Consider the following 27,994-nt stretch of genomic DNA (forward strand, 5'->3'; position numbering starts at 1 on the left):
ATGCGCTAGTACATACGTTTTTGAATCTTTCACCAGACGAACAGCGTTTAGCTGGTATATACATGATACAACACCTCCTTATATTGTATAAAGGCCAACACTCCGATCCTGGTCCCCTACCTGATATACTGATAGAACTACTCATGAATAAATGGAGAGGTCTAGGTACCGATCTAATTAAAGTAATTCTAGAATATCGACACAGATATAGTGCCTTTTTGTGTCCAGAGCTTGATCCAGCTCCCTCCATGGAAAGAAAAATGTATTACATAGACAGACAGAATCCCTTACGCGAAGTGCACCCAGTTAGAAATGATGATAATACTTTTAGACGCGTGTTTGTGTACACGCCTATAAATAAAATAGAACTATTGGAAATGAAAAAATTAGTGCCCAGCCATGACAGAGATCCAGCAGGTTTTCACCGTGAAATAAAAGACATGTTACTCATGGGTGATTATACCTATCCTGACATTATGGAAATATTAAAAGTATTATTGCCTGCCGGTATTTACGAGAAACTAAAGGAAAAAGAATGGGAGGTGGGAGAACAAAAGATTGATTGGACAGCATTAGAAAACAAAGAAAATGCCCGAACTGCAGGCCTAGGGCTTGGGGACAAAACTAAAGCATTACCAGGATTATTGGTACAAGTATTGCCACGTTTATTAACCACGAAAAAGGAAGACTGGGGAGCAATCTCAGCTTGCAAACAGAAACCCGATGAAGACACTAGTGATTTTTATTCCCGATTTGAAAAATGTTTTGGTATTAATAGCGGTCTGAAAGCAAGTAGCGATTCATATCCACATCTTTTTGTAACAAAATTAGTCGAGAATTCCCTGCCCCAGGTTAAGAACAGAGTATTAAAAGTAGAGAGCTCTTGGCAAGCTAACACCCCGTCACAAATGTTACAAATGTTACAGTACCACCAGAATAGAATTAGAGAAGAACAAGAACACGAACAAAGACGTATGAAAGACACGAAAATGAAAATGCTCGTCGCCCAGTCAGTTCCAGCTGACAGTCATAAAAAGGGTGCGACACAGTCCAGTAATTCAGCGGTTCCTGTTAAAGGGACATGTAACTATTGTAAACAGCCAGGTCATTATATAAACGATTGTGCAGTTCTGAAACATAATATCTCTACGGGTAAAACCAAGGAGAGACCGCGTCCACCTAGACAGGATCAGATCCAACCACAAGTACCTCAGAATGTACAGCCTATGCAAGCTTCACAACAGACCGTAGCAGTACCACAACCACAGCCTAGTGTCGCAACACAAAACACGACACAACAGATGTACCAGTATGCACAAAATGACTATCCCGATTATCAGCGATACACATGAAACAGCCTAGAGAGGGAGGTTGGCTTACCCCTTATTGAGGTTCCTGTAGATCAAGAGGGTCCTTATGTACATAGTCAAGTATTAGGGAAGGACAGAAAGTTTTTAATTGATACAGGGGCAAGCAGAACAACTATAAGTCACGACGAGGTTCCAGGGGCACCCCTCTCAGGCTCACAGAATGTTTCCCTTGGATTTTCAGGAAAACCTATTGTTAATGAAGTATCGCAACCTCTTCCTCTTGCAGTTGGTCCATTGACACGGACTACAGATTTATTGCTTACTAAATCATGCCCAGAAAACTTGTTAGGTATAAAGACATTGAAAGCTCTAGGAGCTGTAATATGTTGTTCCCCGGAGGGGGTACGACTATTTTTGCGTGACTTTAAAGGTCACTATGTATTTAGAGACATGGATCACCGGTTACAGAATGTCCCTGCACATTTATGGGCACAAGGCCCCACAGATGTAGGTTGTATGCATATTACACCATATCGAGTCACACTCAAAGCAGGAGTGGTATTACCACGAATTCGACAATACAAGTTACCTCCAGATGCTGTAGTGGCTTTGCTGCAAATCATTGACGAGCTCATTGCACAAGGAGTGGTTGTGGAAACCGACTCCAATGTATGTAATTCTCCTATTATTCCAATTCTTAAACGAACTGATCCAAATGCACCCCCAGTTTATTGATTAATTATTGATCTGCGCGAATTGAATAAATGCATTGTACCACAGTATCCCGTGGTTCCAGATATCTCTTCATTATTAACAGCTATTGATTCAGAAGCAACGTTCTTTACTGTAATTGACCTCAAGAACGCCTTCTTTAGCGTCCCAATCGATCCGGAAAGCCAATATTTGTTCGGATTTTGTTTAAATGGACGAAGCTTCAAATTTGCACGCGCACCTCAAGGATTCACAGAAAGCCCCAGCATCTATAGCCAAGCACTGAAAAGACAACTTGACAGTATCCACATGCCTGTTAACACTACCCTGCTTCAGTATGTCGATGATCTGCTGATCACCGCCCGAAGTGAGCCCGAATGTGAAAAAGCATCACTGACGGTTTTACATTTTCTGGCCGACAAGGGGCACAAGGTGTCCCCTTCGAAGCTGCAATTCTGTGTTCAGCAAGTTGTGTACCTTGGGCACTTGCTGTCCAAGGGGGGGAGACAGCTCACACCTGACCGCATCCAGTTAATTGTAAACATGCCACCACCCAAGACACAAAAGGAGGTGCGGGCCTTCATAGGTCTCACTTCGTACTGTAGACAATGGATTCCCCAATATGCATTTCTAGTAAAGCCACTCATTCAGTTGACAACCCAGGAGGCAGCGACTTCGACTGTCCTCCCTTGGACTCAGGCACATACACAAGCTTTTGAAGACTTAAAGAAAGCCTTATGTCAAGCACCTGTTTTAGCGACACCATGTTACAGTAAGCCTTTTACACTTTTCGTTACAGAACGCGAAGGTACTGCCTTGTCAGTACTCACTCAGGAACAAGCAGGTTCACACAAGCCGTGTGCTTACTTTTCTAGCACATTAGATCCAGTAGCCCAGGCTCTGCCTACGTGCCTGAAATCAGTCGCAGCGACAGCTTTAGCGATCAGACAAAGCGATTCCATAGTATTAGGACATCAATTGACAGTGCAAGTTCCACATTCCGTGGAAGTTCTTTTAAACCGAACTCAGACTCAGCACTTGACTATAGCACGACTGACAGGTTATGAACTAACATTGTTCCAGCCACACATAGAAATCAGACGCTGTAGTACATTAAATCCTGCCACACTTTTGCCATTAAGTGGAACAGACCCATTGGCACATGATTGTATTGAAGTCATTACCATTACGACGAAACCCAGACAAGACTTGACAGACATTCCATTACCAGATCCAGACCTGACACTTTATGTGGATGGTTCATGCATGAGAACAAGTACAGGAGAGTTAGTGGCCGCTTACGCAGTCACGACAGACACCGAAGTTATTGAAACGAATTGTATTGACACATTGTCAGCTCAAGCAGCAGAGCTCATCGCTCTGACACAAGCCTGTATTCAAGCCAAAAATAAAAGAGTCAACATATACACGGATTCACGTTATGCATTCGGAGTTGTACACGACTTCGGAGTCCTTTGGCGAGAGAGAGGCTATTTAACTTCTCACGGTGCCAACATTCAACACGGTCCCCTCATTCAAGCTCTGTTAGATGCAATACATCTGCCTACTTCGATATCCATCATGAAGTGCAAGGCCCATACAAAAATTACCGATATCATTTCCCAGGGTAACGACCTAGCAGACCGAACAGCTAAGCAAACAGCACAGAATCGGACTCATGCAACTGACTTGACAAAGACAATAGTTCCGGCATCGACACACTGCATGACAGTTAGGGATCCCGCCCTTGAGAGAGCGGCTACTGGAGGTGTCAGAGCGCGGGTGGCAGCTGTTCGTTTGGGCAGCGGTGGGTGACACTTAAAGCTGCTCAAACTCTCCGCTCAACCGCGACACCCTTTCCTGTATCGTTTTTGCTGCCCTGCTCCCCGCGTCCGTTGCGCTGTAAGCGGCGCCATTTGAAAGAGGCCAGTTCCATCCTCTTCCCCGCGGCTGTTGGCAGGGACGGCGCCCAGTACTGCGGCAGATAAGGCCGTGGACGGTTGTCTTAAAAAAGACTTTGACTTTGCCATCATGAACGGGAGAAAAACAGATTCAGTCTACTAACTCCTAGTTCAGTGAGACCACTGAAAAGCTTACTGAGAATTCAGTAACATTTTGACCGAAGAGCCAAAAAGCAAACAGCTCATGACTTCTGATCAGGACACTAAAGTTGTGGCTGAACCGCAGGTGCAGCAAGTACTGGACGCAAAGGATAATACCCATACAGCGAGGTCAACGCTTCACTTTTACCTGCTGCTGTTTTAATTTGATCGCCTACGGAGCTGCTGGCTGTCACGTTTGGGAGGCGCTGAGGTGCTTTTGGGGATTACTGAGCTGCCGGGACTGCGAGGACCAGCGTGCCCTGTCTGACTTTGTGCTTCACGCACCTGGTTCCTCTTCTCGGCCCCTCCCCCTATCTCTCAAGCTCCTACATTAAGCCTCGCGGCCCCCGCTTCGCGGGTGCCGCTCGCAGGCGAGGTCAACGCTTCACTTTTACCTGCTGCTGTTTTAATTTGATCGCCTACGGAGCTGCTGGCTGTCACGTTTGGGAGGCGCTGAGGTGCTTTTGGGGATTACTGAGCTGCCGGGACTGCGAGGACCAGCGTGCCCTGTCTGACTTTGTGCTTCACGCACCTGGTTCCTCTTCTCGGCCCCTCCCCCTATCTCTCAAGCTCCTACATTAAGCCTCGCGGCCCCCGCTTCGCGGGTGCCGCTCGCAGGCGAGGTCAACGCTTCACTTTTACCTGCTGCTGTTTTAATTTGATCGCCTACGGAGCTGCTGGCTGTCACGTTTGGGAGGCGCTGAGGTGCTTTTGGGGATTACTGAGCTGCCGGGACTGCGAGGACCAGCGTGCCCTGTCTGACTTCGTGCTTCACGCACCTGGTTCCTCTTCTCGGCCCCTCCCCTCCATTATAACTAGGACTGGAACTGCTCACGCGTTAGCGGGACGCGAGCGGGGCTAAGGCTGGGGCTAAGCCTGGGCAAAGGGCGGGCCGTCTGAGGCTGTCCGAGAACGATCCGGGACGGGACGGGCCACCCCTCTAACCTCCTGAGCTCGGTGAGACAATTATTTCCGTATTGCCCAAAGTTTCCTATTTTGACACATATTTTCCTCTACAGCTCATAAGATGTCTCTTGATGCTGAGAATCCCCGTACCTTAACAGTTAACACCTCTAAAGGCCTAGTATCAGGAACTATTGATCAGTTCTTCAAACGCGTATCTTCTGTTTTGGAGAAAGAAATAGCGGACACTGAAAAACGCCTATCATTAGATCTCCTAACAGGCAAACGTTCTTCATTGGGTATGATTGGTACCGCTCTCTCTCCAGATGTGTTAAACGAGGGAGCAGGTACCTCCAAAACCTATTCTACGCACAGAAGGACAAAAAAAGTTCCACATACTGATTCCTTAGGTGCTGTTCCTTTATCTGATGACATAACTAGCCTAACCCTTTCAGGGCTATCAGATTCTCCGAACCTAGTTATCACCCCCTCTCTTATTGTGGAACCAGAGGCTAATAGACAACCAGCAAGAAAGAGACGACGTACTTCAATGAAGCCATCTGTGGTTAAAAAGAAGAAGGCTAAACCTTCAGCCCAAAACCCGAATGTATTAGGTTTTGTACCGCAAAAAAACTCTCATTCAACCACTAATGTTTTGGGAGAATCTCCTAATGATCTACTTACAAAAATAGAGATTTTGTTTAAATCTCTTTTACTTCCTCTTTTGGAAAGGTCTAGACTGATAAATGCACACTTGGAAGATTTAAGCAAACAAGTGGAAAGAAATAATTCAGTTATCACTGAACTGCTTAATACTTACACCAAAAGCAGTAGTAATGATCAGTACCTTTCCACATCTTTTGCGGCAACGCAACCCTCACCTACCGATAATTTGCCTAATTCAACTATTGCACGGGGGGAAAACTCTGCGGTAATATCATCTAATAAAACCACAGAGTCTGGTAAATCCCACCATGCAATAAACGGCAAAGAATTGGATGGGGAGGAAAAGGCAGTTAATAGTCCCAAAATCGGCCTCCCAGAAGTAAGCGATGAGATAAAAAGCAAAAATGTGAATATTTCCCTGGGAACAACCAATGTGAGGAAGAGGCCTATAAGAGAACAAGAGAGTAGCGATTGGTTACCCCAGTCCCATTACACTTCAGCAAGTAGAAGAGTGGATTTACCCCCAGAATCAGCCCCTTACACAATTATTCTGACAGGGGTTCCTGAACTACCAGAAGGCGTAAGGGAGGACTTTTATGCGTTAAAAAACAAAACCATTCACTGGTTGACCCATAACAGACCCCTCCCTGCACATATAAATGGAGAAATTCTCATGGTGAGACGTACATGCTGGGTAGGAACAAGACCAAAGGAAAAAAAGGGGGATGTTATCATTATAAACTTTAGAGATCACAGGGCGGTTAGATGCATAGGGGATTGGTATGAAGCTAGAGGGGAGGAAGCAATCTCCACACATTTTGTCAACTACTTCTACCCAAGAGAACTGATTTCCCATCCTAAACCCTATGCTAGAAAAGAACCACCATTTAATCGGAGGGTAGTAGAGCGCTATTCCTCCTATCAAGCCCCACGCAATCACTTCTCTAATCCCCAGTTAAATGATGGGTTTCTGATTAATAACCATCAATTCTGTCAGGATTTAAATCCATCTTCTTGGAATAATTATCCTTACACACATCAGAGGTTCAATATACCTACTGCTAATCCTTATGCAGTTTTGTATAATTTGGAAGATGTAGACTGACTCAATGATGGAGATACCCAACTATGGAAACCCACAGAATTTTGTCAATCCCCTTCTAATGCTAAGGACCCTGTAGCTGAAAACGTGGAAACCCAAATAACAGAAAATACTGCTCCTCAAATGGTTCAAAAACCTATACAAACGGGTGGCATAGTCACTCCCCCAACGAGGAATAATTGTAGTGATTCTCTTGGACAGTTGGGGCCTGTAGAACTAAGAGCTTCAGAGAACCCCATTGTAGTGGGAGCTACTAATATAAACAAAAGCTCTAACATAAGAGAATCTGACATCATATTACAAATTATGTCATGGAACATCGCTGGCATATGCCCCAAAATAATGGATGGGTCTTTAATGGATTTTGTTGAAGACCACCATGTAATCTCTTTACAAGAGACATGGTCCACCGATGAACAACATTTGATGGGCTATAAAACATATTTTTCACCGGCAGTTGCGGGCCCTCATGGTAGGGCAAAGGGGGGCTTGACGATATTTATAAAAAACACTATACCTGGGTTAAAAGTAACCCCCCTTAGACTCCATACTAATTATCAAGTCTTGAAACTCACATTTATAAGGAAGGGGGCAGTATTTCTAGTGAACTTCTACGATAACCTCCCTGATTGTGAGAGATTAGAATTGCTTGGGGCACTTCGTAATAAACTCCTTACTTTGACAAGAAAAACACAAGGGTCAGAAGTCCCTAGCATCGTTTGGGGTGGTGACTTTAATCACCACCCCTGCAGCGTGAAAAACAGTAACATCTGTGGGGTGGGGGACGAAACTGATAATCATGTGACTCATTTTAGCCACACAAAGATAGGAGATCTCCTAAATGAAACGATGGCTGAATTAGGCCTAGTGATCTTAAATAAGGTAAATACTCCTACAGGTCAGCTACAGCCCACCTATCTGGGTAGGGGCTGGGAGACAACAATTGATTATTTTCTGGTCTCATCTACATTGGAAAACAAAGCCCAGGGTTTTAGAGTAATAAACAATATATTAAGTGATCATGCAGCCTTGGTTTTTTCCTTGACCATCGATGAGGGGAAATTTACCCCTTATACGATGATGAATGTCCTTACACAGAATAATATCCACCTTACAAAATTAAATGGCTTCACCATAGGTTGGGGCAAGATAGAACCAGAAGCGCTAACCAAGAAGGTGGTCCAGGCAGTATACCCTGCAATTGGGAAATGTTTAGACACTCAAACTAACCAATTAGAATTATTGCACAATTTTAAAATAATATTAGAGAAAGTAAAAGATCTTTTAACCCGCATTAACAAAGGGGAAAAGGGCGAGAAAAGAGGGTGGTTTAACCATGAATGCACCCTAGCTCATAAACTTTTAAAAAAAGCCTTGACCAAACCTGTACGAGATCAAGAGGAAATTAGCGATTTAAGGAGATCTTATCGCCTAGCTTGTAAAAAAAGAAAACAGGAACTAAAAAAATCTTTATGGGACCAATTATACGAGAGTTCTCAGGCAAAAAATGGTGAAATGTTTTGGAAGGTGGTAAAGACCCCCTTCCTGACCGATAGCTGTGACCAACCAAGAGTCGAAGTGGCGATTGATGGCGTAACATGGGTGAACCACTTCTCTAAAGTTTTTAGTAAAACACAAGTAGTGGACCCATTAGAAAATACGAATGTTAGCCCCCAAGAAATCTTATTTCCGATTCCATTAACCTTTGAACTACACGAAGTCATAAATGCCGTTAAAGCAAGTAAATCTGGTAAAGCCCCAGGACCAGATGGTGTACCTGTCGATTTTTTTAAATTTAAACTTGACCTCTGGGCGCCAATTTTGAAGGGGGTCTTTGATGCGGCAATGAACCACGGGTTAATTGAAACTTGGACTCAATCAATTATGATTCCGATTTTCAAGAAAGGAAACAGGGAGGAGGCCTCCTGTTATCGGCCAATATCGTTACTAGATTCTCTTGGCAAAGTTTTAGGTAGGGTGGTACTACAGCGACTTCAGGAGTGGGCGGAAGACCATAACATATTATCTGTTTTTCAGTTTGGTTTCCGGGAGGGTTTTGGTACAATTGAACAGGCACTGAATTTAAGCCTATTGATGGGAAAATATGTCACAGCCAAGGAGGGAAGACTATACATGGTCTATGTCGACCTTACTGCGGCATTTGACTGTGTTTCCCATTCAAAGCTCTGGTCCGTCCTCATTGAGATGGGCATAGACCCAGCCCTGGTAAACCTCCTTCGTGCATTGTATTCTAACGCATCGTCCAGGGTTCGTTTTGGAACAAAGGGTGAAGTTTCTGAGTCCTTTAGGGTGGAACGTGGCGTGAGGCAGGGCTGTGTCTTGGCCCCCTTTCTCTTCTCACTCTACACTAATGGTTTGGAAGTAGAGATGTTGAAAGGGGCCCTCGACCTCCCCCAAACAAAAGAGCGCCTCATTCCAGCACTTCTGTATGCGGATGACGCTGTCATTTTAGCGCGTACTCCGCGAGAATTGCAGAAATCCCTAGATAGGTACTCGACGTTTATGGGCACCCTTGATCTGAAAATAAATATTAAAAAAACCTACGTGATGGTGGCAGGAAGGGATACAAAAAGAGGAAATTCTATTTTCCTAGATAAAGAGAGGTTGGATTTCACAACCCACTACTCGTACCTTGGAGTCATGTTTGATGAAAAACTTAATTGGAAAGCAGCTATTGAAGCTCGCAAACACCATCTTATGCGAGCAATAGCGGCACTTATAAAATTCTCCCAGAAATTAGGAAAGAGACCACCCGTAGAACTGCTTCGCATTTACGTAGCGAAGTGCCATTCAATCGCACTCTACGGGGCAGGCCTGTGGGGGCACAAAAATACGACTGTGCTGCAAGTAGCAGAGAATTCCTTTATGAGATATCTTTTGATGATTTCCAAAAGCGCATCTACTTTTTCCTGTCATGCTGAACTTGGCATGGCCCACATTGAGGATCTGGCTAAAATTCAACCCCTCCTCTTGTGGCGTCGCATTTGGACATCATCGAAGAATTTCCTTACTAAGGAGATTGCAGCAGACTGCATGTCTCTGGAGAATGCAAGGAAAATTGAGTGGCTGCTTTACGTAAAGAAGTTTTTCATTGATTTGGGCTTGTTTAAATATTATGTTAACCCTGAACTAATGTCTGAGATCTCTAAGAAAGAACTAAAAACAATAGCCCTCTCTTTTTTGGAAGAGATACGGTTAACTAAAGAGATAAGTAAGCCATCGGTTCAACACTCCATAATAGTCGCAACCACAATGTACATTGAACCATATTTGGCCTATGTTGATTCCCAATTTGAGCGTTTCTTGTTAACACGTTTTAGACTGAATGTTTTTCACAGGCTTGTAGCATTCCCCAAATGTAACTCATGGAAAGAGGTTTTAGGGGCGTGTCCCTGTGATGAAACATCGGTCCAAACAACAATGCACACGGTCTTGTTTTGCAAGTTTTACGCTGAGCACCGTAATACATGGCTAATTCCACTATTAAGAACTCTTGGTTTCAGACGATGTCGCCCTGCTATGCTGCACCTACAATTCTTGAATACTGTACTTATCACAAAAACTGTTGTGACTTTTTTAAAGTGTATCTACCGTCACAGATCAAATCTTGGTTAAAATAACTATTGTTATTCTAAACGATTTTATATACTGAGTTTACTGTGAACGTTATGTTTCTTGTATGTACTTTTATGGTTATAATTGATTTTATATAACCGAATAAAGATTTATTATTATTATTATCCCGCCCTTGATGTAATCGACATACAGACACATGCTACACCAGAGGAAATCAAGAAATGGACTGAACTAGGAGGGATCCAAACAGATCAGGGATGGATGACGAAGGGAAAATCTACATGGTTTCTTCCCGACTCCATGGTTCAAGTTATCATTAACACAATACATAGTCCAGCGCATCTAGGAGAGAAAGCTATGTTAGACAGTATTCAAAACATTTGGTTTAATAAACACTTACGAGCTGCAGCCAAACAGAAAGTGCGTACTTGCATGATTTGTTGTCAGTTCAACCCAGGTAAAGGCATTCCTGTAGAGCAAGGTGGATTTCAACCTCCCGATCACCCTTTTGAAGTCCTCCAGATGGATTATATCCAGATGGAACGTTATCGAGGATTCAAATATGTCCTCGTAGTTGTATGCGCACTTTCCCGTTGGACAGAAGCATATCCAGTCTCAGATTACACTGCCCCGACCACTGCCAAACAGCTGGTTCGTGAATTTTTCCCACGGTATGGTTTGCCCCGTATCGTGTACTCAGATAATGGCCAACCGTTCTCATCCGAGCTAATGAAACACATTTCACTCCTGTTAGGCTATCAATGGAAATTCCACTGTGTCCGGCATCCCGAGGCAGCAGGTCTCGTGGAACGTCATAATCAGACTCTGAAAATACGACTTTCTAAAATCTGCAGAGAGAAAGGCGTCGACTGGATAGTAGCCTTACCAGTTGCACTCTTTTACATGAGAATGATAGCACATTCTCGAACAGGGCTATCCCCGTACGAGGTGGTCTTCGGTAGGCCACCAAATATGTGGGGGACGCCTATACCTCGTAAAATCACTGATGTTGATTGTAATATGCTGACAGATTACCTTGCTTCCTTGATGTCTGCACTACAATCTTGCCGTTCACAGGTAGCTGCAGCCTTTCCCGACAACACCGAGGTGAAGCCCCATGAAGTGGTTCCCGGAGATTTTGTTTTCGTAAGAAATTTCGACAGGAGGAGCCCGCTGGAGCCTCGCTGGCAAACGCCGAAATTAGTACTCCTGGCCACGAGGACAGCAGTGAAGATTGAGGGTCGCAAGGGTTGGCTACATTCGAGCCATATCAAGAAATTTCATGGACTACCTTCTGATTTGAACTCTCAGCCCTACCCTCCTCCACAGACTGACTCGAAACTCCCCCTGGTCGAGAAAACTGCTGCCCAAGTATATAAACTGAAACTAAGGTCTAGCAAGTCAGACAATTTGATTGTTTAAGTCCTCTCCTAGGTGAATCGGTTACATTAGTCTCTGACATGTATCCTCTAGACCGAAATCGAGAGAGAGATAGACAGAAACAGCTCAAGAAACGTGCATATTGTAAATCACTTCATAGTCACTGTATAGTGACATTATTGATTATGTTTTTCCTAAATCTTCTGATTATTGCTGCAAGTATACTGTTGCACATATACTATCCTATTTTCAAGCGTGCACATTCTGCTTCCGATGTTACTGCCGAACACTCTTTTAGCGAATTACCTCCACATGAGTTGCCCTACAGACTTGCGCTGCGCAGTAACACATTCATTAGTATGTTACATCACTCCCATCAGGCCAACAACGCTACAAATTGTTGGATATGTGGCCAACTCCCTCCCTACCAGAAATACAAGGGAGTTCTGCCCCTCTTTCCATATCCATTCACACACAATGGTTCCTGTGGTGCATGGTTTAGTTTGATTAATTCCTTAGATTCAAATACCGTAGTTTACCAGAGCAACTGGGTATGGGGAAACCTGAACTTAGTTTTGCTTAAAGCCTGCTACCCTAACAAGGAGGGACTTCCCAAAAGGACAGGAACTGATCTAGAAAATGAAGTATATGGATTAGGTAACTTTACACTTAACCTCATGATTCTAAATGTTGAATCTGAAACTGCACCAGTCTTGCCTGCTATGTCCGTATTACCAGTCAAAGGTGAATTATGTGTAAGAAAGAATGGTACAGTACACTTGGGTCATAGTAAATGTACTACTGTGATCGAATTCAGTGATCAAGGCAAGTCTACATTTAGAGCTTCCCGTCATTCCTACTTCATTTGTGGTCATACCGCATATATACATTTACCTCTAGATTGGGATGGTACCTGTTACATTGCATTCCTTCTGCCACCTGTTTTCCTAGCCCCTCCTGATTATCATAGAAACACCCATCTAGTACACAATAGACCCCAGAGAGATCTCCCGATTGTCGACTACACTGAAACGGCATGGGAACAATATACAGACTTCAATAAAGGTCTCTTTCCCTACATAGGTGTTGTCTCTAATAGTAAACTGATACGCAGATTAACCAGAACCCTTGAAGCAGTAGTGAATGAAACTACCTCTGCCCTAGGCAACTTAACAGAGGAGCAGTCTGCGATGCGGATTGTTGTCCTCCAAAATCGTCTTGTCCTTGACGTCATCCTGGCCGATAGGGGCGGAGCCTGTAGAGTCATCGGATCGAGTTGCTGTGTTTTCATTCCAGAAAACGCGCCATCAGTATATAAAGCCATAACTCGTCTCCATAAGATTGCAAGTCAGATACACCAGAATCCAGGCACCTGGACGTGGTCCGGTTGGTTCTGGAGCGTGTTGTCAGCCTGGGGATGGAAAGTCCTATCCTTCCTAGGTATTGGCCTTCTCATAGTATTCAGTTGCTGCCTGTGTCTACAATGTGGACCAGCGATTTGCGGCCTGTGTGCCACATCATGTATTCCACACTCAAGTTCTCATTCAAAATCCCGGAAGAAGAAAGAAGAACAAATGATGTTACATGAACAGATTGATGGATTCCTGAGGATCGATATCTCATGAAGGGTCCGTAGGGGACAAGGAGGGAATGAGGAAATATGAATTTTATGATCAATTGTGTCCCCTATCTTAGACCCCAACGGCTCCATGTACATGCTACAAGTACATGTATGTTCCCTCCACTTCCAGCTATGAAGACGCAAATACATATGCGTCCAACGTTAACATGTCCTCTTTCAGATCCACCATGAATGGGTCGAATATTCCGTTCCTAAGTATGCCTTGCCACCGTCTTTATATGGTGTACCTTTCACGTTTTTCAGCTCTGGCAAGTTAGGCCCTGAATTCTGCCATCAAGCTTTTCCTGCTTTCTGCCTCTGAATGCTCCAGCCTGGACCTGTATCTGTATCCATGACCTTTGTCTTACTTCCTGCGCGGCTAACGGTGCCTGGCCCGGCCTGTTGCCTGCCAAGACTGTATTCAGCCTTCAAGTTATCTGCTCCGCTCCTCGAGAAATGCATTCCTGTCTAGTAGTTTAGGTAAACATCTTTCCAGCTACAGAGCAAAGGGCCCGGCCTTACTGTCTCCGTGCAAGTAATTCATAGCTTCTGTTGCCATGGTAGGCCCATGCCCCCTCGCATCTCATGTAGACACGTAGACACTTATACACGCACTAGAAGTCAGTATAGGATGGCCTCTGCCTGAGAGACCTTCCCTTCCAGATAATACCGTTCCTTAAACACAAGATATTAGATACGATTTGGGATTAGGTTGTTCTGACATCCCAGACTTCTGTCTCCTCATGTAGGGCTAAATGTCAAGTCCCCTTCACCCTCCAGTTACACGTCAATCACACGTCATGCTGCCGTGCGCGCACCTCTGCCATGTATTTCTGCTGACTTTGCAGGATTCTCTTATGGATCCACCCACCTGTGACATCCTCAGAATGACGTTTCTAGTACACGCCCTTATGCACGCCTATTGTAACGTCTTTTTCATTACGTATGTGTATTCTTATCTCTCTTCTCAATTGTTACGCCTCCTGCATATGTCTTTACTGTAATGCATTGACTATATATATGACAACCTGTCAATAAAGTAGCGCTCTATTCCCTTCCCGAACCCTCGTGGTGACGGAATCCGATTGCCTGGTTCGAACCAATTCCTTTGTAAGGAATAAATCCCCTTTTAAAACCTCAAATACCACGGATTCTGCCTCTTATTTTTACTGAGTTATTCTTATTGAATTTTACCGCATAAATTAAGTCTAGGTAATTAAAATTTACCACAACTTCCACAAGAAGTTGAAACAGCAAGTTAAAGTTTGTAATTTTTTTTTTACAATTCTATGCAATGTTGTACTTTAAAATTGAGAATTGGCCGGATGGTAGAGACCACACAGAATGTATAGAAAATCAGCCTATTCTGTATGGTCACCCCATATTTTTCCGGACCTTATTTTTGCTGGACTTAGAATTCTGTGCACTGTTAACCCTGTTACATAAGATTAAAATATCTGTGCTCCCCCTTTAAACATTGTTAAATTGGCTTGTCCCTGATTTACATATTTAACTTGCCTATAAGTCCCTAGTATATGGTGTAGAAAATGCGCCCATGTCCTGGAAGTTAGACAGAGATGGACTATAAAATATTGCTTATGGGCTTTTATGTGTAGTCTGACCGCAGCAGCCTAAAACCTTGCAGTGAAACCTCTCAAAATAACCATTTTTAACATGCATAAAACTCAGCTTTAAAATATTAATAAGTCATCCCTAAGCACATCTGTTTGCACTCCAGTTAAGGCATCTGATATTTAAAAGTGGAACATGCATGAAATTAAAATTGTCATGTTCCTTCAATGACCATGCCCAAAAAGCTATTTTCGCTGGCAGGGCTCCAAGTAGCTGACACATAGAAAACGTAAAATATTGTAAACATTAATCTGTAACTCTGGAGAGGAAATGGCTAAAACAGACGTCCAAAGATTCTTTTTTATAATTATTAAAAGTCCAATTCATTGGATTCAAGCTAGATTTGTTCAATAAATATGTAGGAAAATGAATTATTAAAAAAGTTACCTTTTCCCTGCCTGAAGCTCCTGGAAGTTAGTTTGCATTAGCCTGCTAGCATCTGTCCAGCCACTGCTTGACCTTAGTGAGGTGTAAAACCTGCTCCTAGAGCAGAATGGTAGCTTTGGCTTGGTGACAGGATTGGGTGGGTGTGGGGCATTTAATCCCTATCTGCTCAGGGAGGGCAGTAGGGGTGAGCCCAAGAATTTCATTAACTTAAGAAGGACAAAGGTGAAGTCTGCCCATTCATGGTTTAATGTAATGGTAGGCCTGAAGGAAGGAAAGACTGTGCCCCCAAGGTCCACACTAGCCAGACAGTCACCAAATTCAGTGGGAGCGATGCTACCCTCATAACTAGTTTGGAATGGATCCAGGGAAGGGGACTACTAACTTCCCCGGCCATGGATCTGGGTGCCCACAAGAGTTCTGCACCTCATCTTGGATTTTAGGTGAGAGGGGCACTGTTTGTTGTAGGGCAAACAAGAACTGCTGAAAAAGTGGGTAGGATTGCCTCCGGAATTATTTTCCACCTTGGTTAAAGAGTGTCCGGGAGTCAACACCACCCACTGGCTACTGCCAATCATAAATGTGGCACCCCAAAAATCCCTCATCAAAACAGTTTCTAGACGTACGAAATATCAGAAGAGAACTGCACCTGCTGTCTGTGACCTGAGACGAGGCCTGAATTACTGCACCGTGCTGCTGGCCTCTGCTGGAGTTAGACTTGGCCCCTAAGTGCTGTCCTTGAGGTACTCAGAAGCTTAGAAATGACCCAGATGTGTGCTGCATAAAAACTTTACACATTTCCCAAAGTTAAGCCATCTGCTCTGTGCAATAGCTACCAGGGGTTTGAGATCAGGTTAATTTACTGACTTTAGGGTTCATCCTGACAAGTTAGTGTTATTATTTCCTGAGGTAAGTAACCATCCTCTATAAATAAACCACTTTCTTACAGGATGGAAATAGCTAGTTTTTACAGAATAAAGTTGACAAGAATAAGCTGACCATGAACGATAAACTAACAATAAATTTCGTAACACTCAATAACCAAGGCCTAGATTCTCCTATAAAGAGAAAGACACTTGTGAACTGTCTCCATCTGAAGAGAGCAGATCTGGTTCTTCTGCAAGAGGATATCTCATAGTGAAAGACACGAAAAATGAGGTCTCGATTTTACCGCCTACAGTTTCACTACACATCGCATTCTGAGGTTAGAGGAGTTGCGATTCTGATGAAAGTAGGAATTACTTTTAAACTCAACCCTACACTTAAAGATTGAGAAGGGAGTATGATAGGGCTACAGAGAACCCTATATAGAAGAACATATACTATTATATCCATTTATGGTCCCAGCGAAAACAAGGATATATACTTTGCTCAGTTCTTCACAACATTAGCTTATTTAGTCTCAGTAAATATCACAATTGGAAGTGACGAACTCTAAAATAGGTGCCGAAGTATGATCAGATTATGCACCAGTGACAATGATACTAGATCTTTCTTCTATAGAACGAACGTCACGCAGGTGGAAAATAAATGAGGTTGCTTTTTGTGACTCAGTCCTTAGAACAAACATATGCAAAGCCTCAGAGAATGAAATAGAAGAAAGTGTAACAGACAACATGCCTTGAGGAGTGGAGGGTTGGGAGGGGGGGGGGGGTTGTTGGCGGGGATTGGGGCCGGGAGGATTTACTACATAACTTCAATGAAATTCCACCTTATATCCAAAAGGAACTGGAAAAATTAATCTCTGAGAATGTGGTTCCCTAACTGCTTTTACAAGACCTTCGTTGACATTTTAGCACCACTAATGACCAAAGATTTGAACTAATTTTGTATAAAGGGTAAAGTCACACTGAGCATGACGGAATCAGCACTTACATCAATATCAAAATCAAATAAATTGTCAGACCTATGTGATGTGTACAGATCAACAGAGCTTTTTTACTGACAATATCAAAATCTACATGAAAATTTCCACAACACGCATTAAAAATACCCGTCATTGATCTCTTTATATCAAAGTGGATTTGATAAGGATAGGCAGACAAAGTATAACAATGGATTACCGGTCAATGTTTTTGAAAAGCTACTAAAGGTTATACCCAAATAGTTCCCTCGCTGGATGTGGAGAGGGCTTCTGGCAGGGTGGAGAGGGACAATGTCAGGTATGAAGACCCTGATCAAAATACACCTTACCTTGGTTCAAGAATGAGATCTTTAATTCTGGGTAACTTCCACCAACCTTTTGTAAGAGGATAAATTTGAGACGCCACATATCAACCCAATAATATTGGCCCAGGAAACAAGACTAGGGTGTTTGCTTTTGGGTTAACTATGGAACTGCTCCTACAAAAGAATAATGCTTAACTTGAAAGTCAAAGGCATGACTATGAAAGATAAGTGTAAGGAAATGCCTCTTTTTGCATGCTCATCCCCAAAGTTTTGGACTAATGGTGATGATTTTTTGACTCGGAGTGCACTGATGCCTGCTAACCAGACCTCAGTGCCGGTGTTATAACCCTCTAAAGTATAGGTTGTTTGGCTTATGCCCAATTGACTTACCGGAACTTACCTGTACGTCCCTAGAATCTGGTACTAAAAGTTCCCAGCACCTGTAAACTAAAGTGTCCCTCAAGGCCTGTAGAACTTTCTGTGCCACCCTGAGTACGATAAAGGAAAACATGTTTCCCAGCCTGCCACTGCAGACTGATAGATCCGTTTAAAACTGCTAACTCGACTTTGCCATTTAAAGCATTAATTTGGGGAGAGAATGTAGCCTTACGGCTAGAACGGTCAACCTCGAAGCTGGGGAACCGGGTTTGAGTCTCGGCAACGACGCTCAACATCCTGTGATTCTGGGCAAATCACTTAATCTTCCCGTGCCTAACAAAAATTAATGCGACCATCTGTAACTAAACTGGTGCTCATGTAAAGCGCTCTGATACCCAATTTCTTGGGCCTAGTTCCCGCTATATAAAACTCCCCCAATTTATTTTCTTAAATGGGATGGCAAACCCCAAACCTATCATTAAAAATGATATCATTCCTACAGCGGGTCTATGGAGTCCTAAGGCAGGGTGCAGCATATTAAAAAGTAAAACATGTGCGTTACATGTTCCGACAATAAAAACAATTGTCATCTTTACTGCAAGGAAAGCTAATAGCCCCATTGGCAAGTACAGTTTTATCTGCTGATAACTCAGATGTGCTAACTTGTGAATAGGGCTAATAAAGTTGGTACTTCAAGGTATCAAACAAATTGTTACATTAAACCTGACTTGATGCCCAAGTCTAAATTAATGTAACGTTTTGCTATATGCAACGTTTAGGAAGTTGCCACTCTGATGTCCAAGTTTCCCAGTAGCCATCTGCAGATGCTGGCATGAGACGGCCTTCTGTCCCACTGGTGAGACTTGTAACCAACTCCCAGGACCGGTAACAATGGAGGCCTGCCGTTGGAGGAGGTGTTACTTCCTGCTAGCAGGAAGCCACACAGGATGTTAGCCAAAAAGGCGAGCTTCAAATTGGGAGCCACCTTTCAAGGGCAAATGGTGAACACCCACGAGAGGGGCAGCTCTTTTGTCTGGGTAGACAAGATTGGCGCCTGGGACCGAGAGGGGAACGCACTGGGCAAACTATTTTTTCCATGGGCACGTTGCCCTAAGGTTGCCACACCTCAAGGGCGAGCTACCAAGCTCCACACACCAAGAGAAGGGTTCAGACAGCTTGTGAGTGAGGATAATAGAGCACTCTGGGATACCTAGATGCCACACTTCACAGGAAGTTTTCATCAGGCGGGAGGGAACCAAGTAGCCTCCTGGCTACTAACCACGACCTCCCCCAAAGGCACTTTCTGGTCACAAAAGAGGCACCTTCAGCCCCTAGAATTCAGATGTCGCCTGGATTGGAGAAATGGACAGAAGAAAGACTGTCTTGCTGACCGAGGACCTGGCAAAGAGAGGCTGCACCAAGGTTGGACAGCACCTGCTGCTTTTGGGCTAGCAAAGTCAAGACCGTGCCTGTGGTACCCTGCTCATGGAGAAGTCATCCCTTGAGCCCACTCAGAAGCAAAGACTCCAAGAGTTAGTTGGCTGACTTCCTGTTCACAGCAAAGGGCCACAAAGGCTGAGAAAGCCTGCTTGGACAAGTTGGTAACCTAGATCACTGGATCATTGCTCGTCGCCTCAGTGCAGCCAGGGAGCCTGAGTCCTGACGCTCAAAAGTTGCACCCAAGTCTGCTGGACCTGAGAGAGCTGTCTGAATGCAGTTTGGTCGCCGAGAGGGATAGCTATCTCCAGAAGAAGGGAACATCTGGTTTGGCTGTGACCCGAGACCGATAATCCAGTGGCAACTGGACTTTTGCTGGACAAAGAGGACTTGGAGGGACATCGACCCCTGTGGCTAAAGCCGCCCCACCAGGACCATTGTCTGAGATGTAGCCCCAGGAAATCTCCCATTGACTGCACAGCATCTTTATCATACCTGAGCATCTTCAGACTCCTGTATCCCTTGCATCAGGACCACAACATAGAAATGAATGCAACTGGCCACTAACACTGAAACTGGACTAGAGACTGTTTTCCTTGTGAAGATAACTATTCCTTTGAACCTTGCTGGTCCCCCTGACTGGCTACCAGCCAGAGTTGGTCATCAAAAGTAATCCTAGATAACAGCATTTCCTTTTGATGCAACATTTTGCTGAAACATTTTCTAGGTGTCAAATTAATTGAAACTGCCAGTGCTTGTTCACAGTTAAATAAAAAGTCTTTATTCATTATTCCTTTAAAAATCTATATATCTGGAAACCAACGTCGATCTTTTTAATTTTGGAGTCCATAAATTTATAAATTTAAAATACAGTTTGATTTTAAAAATTGGTTTTGGATTTCTTGAGGGTCATGTTTCTTTCTTCAATTGATTTGGTGCTGTTTACCTTTTTTCAACCTCATCCCTTTGTTGAAGCCACTGCCAGAAGCCACAGCTATCCAGGGTTGAGCTAAGGTCTGACAAACGAAGCCTGACTGCTCTTAAGAAGGGTTGGAAGTGTATTACACAGTGAGGTTTCACACCCACACCATAAGGCACCCCATTTACTTACAATAAGTAAGTAAAAATTGCACTTTTTGCAGACAATGTTGAATCAGGGTTTATGATAAACTATCAAAAATCTAGAAAGATGCACACAATTTAAAGAGAGCACCTACTTATGTTAAGATCGCATCTGTCTCCAACATGACTGAAATTAATGTGAATGGGATTGGACAGTTGCAGGAGAGGATGGTATGTTTAGGGAACATTTATACATGTGGTGGGAATATGCAAGTATAAGGAATTTCTGGGAAAAGGTACTGACCCAAATACAGGGTATATTGGATTTTGGCTTGAATATGGACCCACTCAATGTGCTGTTGATGAGGAGGGCTGTAACATCTTAATTTTTCTGCAATGAGACTTATATCACAACTGTAACTATCAGCCAGATCAATTAATAATACATCAGAAATGGAAAGCACCAGATCTGCCCACTATGATTATGTGGTGGTCTTAAGATGTGGAATCGCTGTGCGATCGAAAGAGTAACAACAAGAGTTCAAGATAAAATGCATCAGTTGAAAAGACCATGGACATCACACCAAAGAAATTAAAGAAGACGCAACTCTGTAGCAATAGTAGCCTCACCACCATGCTTCATTCTTACAACGGGCTTGACTTCATCTCCAGAGCAAACTACAGATTGGGAACTATTGGAACAGGGTCGTAGGCATTGCTTCCAAACCTTTGAAATACCAGACACTGTACAGCAAGAAAGAGATAACAAGCATTTGCAATAGGTCTCGCATTTACAAAAGTTTAAGCTATTGGCATTGTTCATGACAATGCATTTTTTATCTATTTTATAAAACAAACACATAAATAAATGCCATTATCATTTAAAATGCCAATAGCTAGTGTTGCATTATTATTAGCAATGCCAACTGCTCACACTTTTATGGGTACTGACTGCGGTGTAAAGTCATGCGAGGGAAATGCATGCGGGGACTGTCATACAACCGTAGGGGGCAACCTCTTAACATTAGGTGGGTATATAAAAAATTGTTATAGCTCTATATTTTAAGAAATCATTTTGAAGCTGTATCACAAAAATGGAATAAAACTGTACAATAATGTTTTTAAATTTAACTCTGGTGTGAAAAGTGCTAAAATAGTTAGGAGATTGTATTGTTTCCGGAATGTAGAGAAGACTTGAAAATGGCTAATAGCAAATATATTTTCACGTCGTTCCAGGGATGGCTTTTAATGAAACGGAGACTTAAGAAAGTATGACAAGGGCATGATGTATTGGGAAGCAATGGACGTGGAGGAGAGAGGAGGGGTGATTAGGTAGCACATCAGGTGGGGCAGGTGTTTGAGTGACAACAAAACATGAGGGAGAGAGCAAGAAACGACATGCACTCAGAGTTCTCAATAAAAATGCAGCTCCCCTAATGTGAACAGTGGAATGGTTCAACTATTCCAATCAAAAGGATGGTAAAGAGGCTAATTTCCAGGGGAGGGACAAATAGAAGATCAGGACAGTAGGTCATCTAAAGAGAAGTAAGCAAATGAGAGTGACAGCAAAGCCAACCAATGGTAAGCAATGGGCAAACTCTAAGCCCACTGTAAGGTTTTTGCCATGGTCCACAAAAGGGGTTATGCAGACAAACAGCTGAAAGCTGTCTGTTTGTGGGACCTAAAAATGAGCTGACAGCAGTGAAAGATATAGCACCGTGAAAAGCCTTCATGACCCCCGGTCTCTACCCTTGGTTGTGTGTTTTGGATCCTAGTATTACATACAGACCGTGTTCTGTATGTTTGTTGTAAGCGATTTCTACCTTTTGTATCTGTGGTTCCTACTCAGATAAACTGTACTTGGGGTATATTTTCAGGAAACAAAAGTACATTTTCTAAAATGCTACATCATAGTTGCTTGTAGTTTGCACTACATAAATAGTCACATTAGGGGTTGAAAGTGCTATATAAATGCAATCACAACTTAATACTATACAGCATGCTTCAGGAGCACATGGAATGGCTCGCAACACATTCAAAGCAAAATTCACAGAACTGTTTCTCTGGCAAGTTTCAACTTTGTTTGAGAAAAATGACATCTGTGTATGCTATTCCAACATGCACAAATAAAAAAATGAAGGGGTAGAGCTATGACTTATGACTGCAGAATTTACCACATGATTATAAAAATTCAATAATCATAAAGCATGTCCAGTAGGTGTTAACCCAGGGAGTGTCAGGCGGATGGTTCATGAAAATTATGTGAATATCTAGAGTCTTTTTTTCATAAAAAAGACTATACCTTTAAGGGGCTTCCTTGCATTTCTAAGGGCTCTGGTGTAAGTGGGACAGTATAGTATACCTTAGTCCTACAAGCACAAAATAGAAAAGTAGGAAAGCGTCTGAAAGTGCAATTATACCTCCATACTTGACTTAGTCACAATGGAAGGGAAACCTTTAAAAAGAAAAACAAGGTTTTTTTAAGTGAACAAAAATATAAAAAAATATACTTGATAAATATAAACATTATGTCAGCTTCAATGCTAATCTTTGTACCAGCCAGGACATTAAAATACCGGTCAAGCTGGTAAAAAGATGGCCAGGTGGTAACCCAAGCCAGATCAGGTGTTGTGTCCCTTGGGACATTGTTTTCACCCTTCAGCTTTTACTTTTCACCAATATTATGGCTCTATAAGCTTTAAAATGCTTAAATTAACAAACATTTCTTCAACAATGAGCCTAATGAGACTAATAACATAGTGGCCCATTAAAGGGACGATATGGGATTGGGCCGCTCTTTTGGGAGTGCCCGGGCCTAATTGTGATCCCAAACCGACACTGCCTGTGCTCCAATTTGTATGATGTACAGACCTGAAGCAAATTGTGCAAAAGCTGACCTAAATCCACTGTATGCATATATGCAAGAATTATTTTGTTTTTTTTAAAAACATGAGGTTGGTGAGTGATTTTAGGCCAGAACACAAAAGACTGATTTATCAAAGTTCTTGTCGTGTCAATGTACGTGAACATTTTGCAGCTGGAATGCAAACATTCTCTCTGAAAACCATGTTAGGCTTAAGCAGGCTGGCAGCATGTGTCGTTTTCTGCACGTAGGTACAATTTCCTTGTCACAAGCCTCTGGGAGCAGCAGACCAATTACAACTTTGTTAACATGTATTTGGCCTGAAGATTTCGGTTTTCACAAGAAGTGAAAGGAACTAAGGGTACTCCAGTAAGCATCGTCCCTCCCATCTAGCGCCTCATAATCTGTAACCATTTAGTGGCACTTCTGCAAGGAAGGAGGAGAGGTTTTTATAATCCTCCAGACCACGCGCTGTAGATTGAGTTTAGTCCTGCTCCGAGCACGGCTGCCAGCACGGACTCGAGTAACTGCATCCCACGGGCTTCTGGCGAGGCTGTCTGTTATCCACACCCAGGAATCGAGCGGACGAGTGGCTTCAAGGCTGGATGCGCGCGAAAGGCCCTCAGCCATCGCCTGACATGTGTACGGATCATAATTTATGGAAGCAGCTCCGTCTCATGCTAAATACGCCATCTGCCCCCTTGCAGGGCTTTCGCCAGAGCCTGAAACGTTCGCATCGTTTATGAACAGCAAACGCCATGTTGCGTGAGAGAAGCCTCATTCCCGAGGCTGAGTCTGATGGAAGGTCAGATTCAACCTGACTAAATGTTTTCTGAAATGTGATTATCAGCCACACAAATATGTTCCCACGGTATTTTTTTATTTCATATAGCAAAAAGGATTCTGTATATTCTGAATTTAAACTGCTGTTCTGCAACACATAAAGAACGTATGGATTTTGTATTTTTAAGAAGGTGAATTTTATTATTTCGATCACAAACACACAAAGAATGACACATTCTGAAAAAATTGCCTTTTTTATTTGAGTCCTACGACAGAGGAACTGTGACTGTGCTTGAACCATGCAACAAACCTAATAAAATAATTTAACACGAAGCGAAGCCTAGCATGCGTTTTGAAAGTAACAAAGACAAACATAGTCGGAAGGGAGCGCAACACAGAGCAGGCAGACTAACAAGCAGAGGGAAGGGTAAAGCAGCACGAAGGAGCCAGAGGGCATGGAGAGTGTAAGCCCAAACAAGAGCGCACTGAAGCTGACGAGGAGGGAGTGGGGGCGGGCACAGTGGTGCGGGCCGCAGTTGTAAAAGGCAGGGAGAGGGTGAGATTGAGAAAGGGAAAGATAGGGATCAAAGCAAAAGAAGGGGGTGGCAAATGGTGTGCACTTTGATGTCCTCAGTGGCCGCGCGGCTCACTGAGGACATCAAAGCAAGTGCTTTTCAGGCTGCCAAATGGTGCGCGTGCCCGGCGCACATGCACTGTATTTGGAGGCCTGAAAAGCCACTGTTTGCACTTCCAAAACTCGCTTACTATAAGTCTCGCCAGAGCAGCGCTAAAGCGCTGTCTCAGCCGAGACCTAAAAACAGATGAAGGCCCAGAGACCTTCCTAGAATGAGTGTCATTGCATTAGGAAGAAAGGGTCACATGTATAAAAACAGTGTGTAGAAATACACTGTTCAGATTTATAACTTGATTTATTTACTATGAATACTATGTGTTCAAGTTATTGTTTCCTAGGGTTAAGTAAATACCCTCCGAAAATAAAACTTTAGATAAAGTTGTTAAAAAAAAGTTCTTGGCAAACACCAGACCTACAAATGTGAACCTCCATATGATGTTAGAGGAGCTCTAACATTGAGTTTTCAGACCGACGGATGGCTGGGTAGATAGCATGTCATTTTTTGTGAATAAGATAACATTGAGAAAAGTCTCTGTCCGACTTACAGCGATGAAACCACAGGTGATGGTTAAAAACTGGCTTTCAGTCTTTCACATTAGACTTCTAGAAGCCATGGGGAATCAGAACATAAAAACTGGCCCCAAAAGGGCATTAGCTGATATTAACATTATTATGATACTGCTTTCTTTTAAGGGGATTGGGAGTGAAGAGAAGTGAAGCTTGCATTGATGAAATGTGGCATCTTACTATTTAACTTGTAAAATGAAAATTCTTTGCCCTTTTGATTTTAAATATGAAGCACATCTTATGAGAATTTTATAAATGCTTTGTTATTTCTATAAAATGTTCAATATCATATGAACAGAAGTACAGGCTTTTAGGCACACAATTTGAGAGGTAATCCAACATTATTTTAAAGAAAATGAAGTTGCGCTTTCATCTGTACTGATAAAATTAGAAGGCATTATGGCAGTGAATTAAGGACACTGCACTAAGATCGTTGTAGAGATTTAGCAGACACTGAACCGGGATACAAGAAGCAAGAGAAGGTGCTGAGGACCCTTGAGAAAGGAAGGCCTGGCCACCCTCAATTATACAGCAAATGTTTGCAGAAGACAGGGAAAAGCTAGAGCCCCTCGCGGAAAGGCTGAGGAGTTTCGTTTAAGCAAAAGGTCAGGCAGAAACTCAGTCGAGCAAGATAAGTGAAGAGACCTCTGGCCCTCGTCAGCAAACCTTGAAAAAAGATTAACCCCTATAATATGAAACCAAGCGATAAGATGTGATGTGGTATATTTGAAAACTTTGCTGACTATTACAAAGCCCTTTAGGAGAACCTGGAATGTGATAAATGAACAATTACTACAAAACTATACACAAGAAGTAGTGTTAAGTTCACTTTTGCCAGAAAAAGCAGTGTTGAGATCACTTTTCCAGAAAAAGCAGATTTCCTGGGGAGACACTGCAGAAAAGGCTGTGAGTGCACAATAAAGGGCATGGCTTGGGGAAAGGTGGCAGGCTCAAATGGCTTAGCCAGTGAATTATATGTAAGGCTTCCTGTTTTCCGTTTTTACTGATTTTTACAGATAAACACAGACAGAAAACATGTATTTTCTTGTCTGTATTTATTTTTAAATGTGGATAAAAACGAAAATTGCGTTGCTTTTTCAGTAATTCTAAATACTTTATGCCATGCTTGCCAGGCCAATAGCTGCGTGATCAAAAACAGAAAGGAACTTTTAGTAAAGAGGATGTAACAGCAGTAGACATGCCCAAGGTTGATACTGAAATTGGCTTATTTTCATATAAATGCATTGATTTATCTTCTGCGGATGTTCACAGCATTGAAACCTGGCAAGCATTTAAGCATGAGTGCATATTAATCAGTTAACTAAATGTGGAAATATACTAATTTCAGCTTAATTTCTCCATAAAACCCAAAATAAATATGGATAAATACAGATAAAATTTGCACAAAATAATATGGATAAATACAGACGGAAATGTCCCAAAAACAAAATATCATAATACTGGGAGAGCTAAATATATGCAATACACGTTGATCAACTTGCACCCGCTGTAGTGGAGGTCTACACTATTGCAAGAAATAAGCACAAGCTCCACTCAACCACTAGGAAAACCATAATGGTGGCACTCCCAGGAACAGAACACAGACAAAATTGAGATGTCATCTTATAGACCACCCTCAATTCTCAACACTGACTGTAAGGTGTTGAGTAAGATCTTGGCTACTAGACACCTTTCGTGGGTGCAGGAGGGGATACACCGGGATCAGAGCGGGTTCAATGAAAGGTGGAATACAGAAACCAATACAAGGTGCCTGATACAAGTAATGGATTACTCCTCTGTCCACACCCAAAGGCACTCATACTCTCCATAGATGTAGAGACATATTCAACACCATATAGTGGAGGTATCTGTGCTTAGGGATGGAACTAGGGATAGGTATTAACGTGTTGACAGAGTTGCTCTAGACAAATTCCATGCCATGGTTTCGGACTGCAAAAGATACACAATCGGACTGGGCATGTAATATCAGGGGATTACGTGGGCGATAGCGGCATTTAACAAGGGTGTTGCCACTGCTCTTTGTACTAGCAGTGGAGCCACTTACTGGTACAGAACGACAGTAGTGATTATATAGGGGCATTACCACCACAGTCATACGCAATTACGTCTCCTATGCATACAGCAAGTTGCTTTAGCTACAAGATATACAGAGAGACACAGAAGGGGCCATAGGTGCTCTGGGAAAATTTGGGGAAATATCAAGCCTGAAAACAAATTTGAACACATGTAGCGCATACTTGGTTTGCCAATTCCCACAGGGAGAAAAGGCCCCTGGTGTAACTAATACCCTGCGGTGGTAAGTCGATCACCATGAGGTACTTAGGAATCCAAATTTAAAAGACAGTGACACACCTAACTAGTGTGGACATAAGAATAGCAAAAGTGCCAATAGGTAGCAATGTGGCGTTTTGGAGAGGCTTGCTGCTTTTGTTTACAGGGAGAACAGCCCTCTCAAAAATTGTGATCGTACCCAGGCTACTATACAGCTCTTCCCCTCAGAATACCAAGGAAGCTATTCCAAGACATGGATGCTGTGTTGCTGAATCTAATATGGGGCACAAACAGACAAAGGGTGGTTTTGGACAAACTCCAGCTGCCAGCAGATAAGAGTAGAATGGCTGCCCAGACTGACTTTACTATCTGGAGGCTCAAATGCAATGGGGCCATTAGGT

The 27,994-nt window shown here is 42.9% G+C and overlaps 1 protein-coding gene across 8 annotated transcripts in view; it reads right to left on the reverse strand.

The window, feature by feature from the left end:
• Positions 1-27,994, reverse strand: part of PNPLA8 (patatin like domain 8, phospholipase A2) — a 440,884-nt gene that overhangs the window by 55,710 nt on the left and 357,180 nt on the right. The window lies entirely within an intron of this gene.

Source organism: Triturus cristatus, chromosome 4_1 (genome assembly GCF_964204655.1).
Source record: "Triturus cristatus chromosome 4_1, aTriCri1.1, whole genome shotgun sequence".
Classification (NCBI taxonomy): domain Eukaryota; kingdom Metazoa; phylum Chordata; class Amphibia; order Caudata; family Salamandridae; genus Triturus; species Triturus cristatus.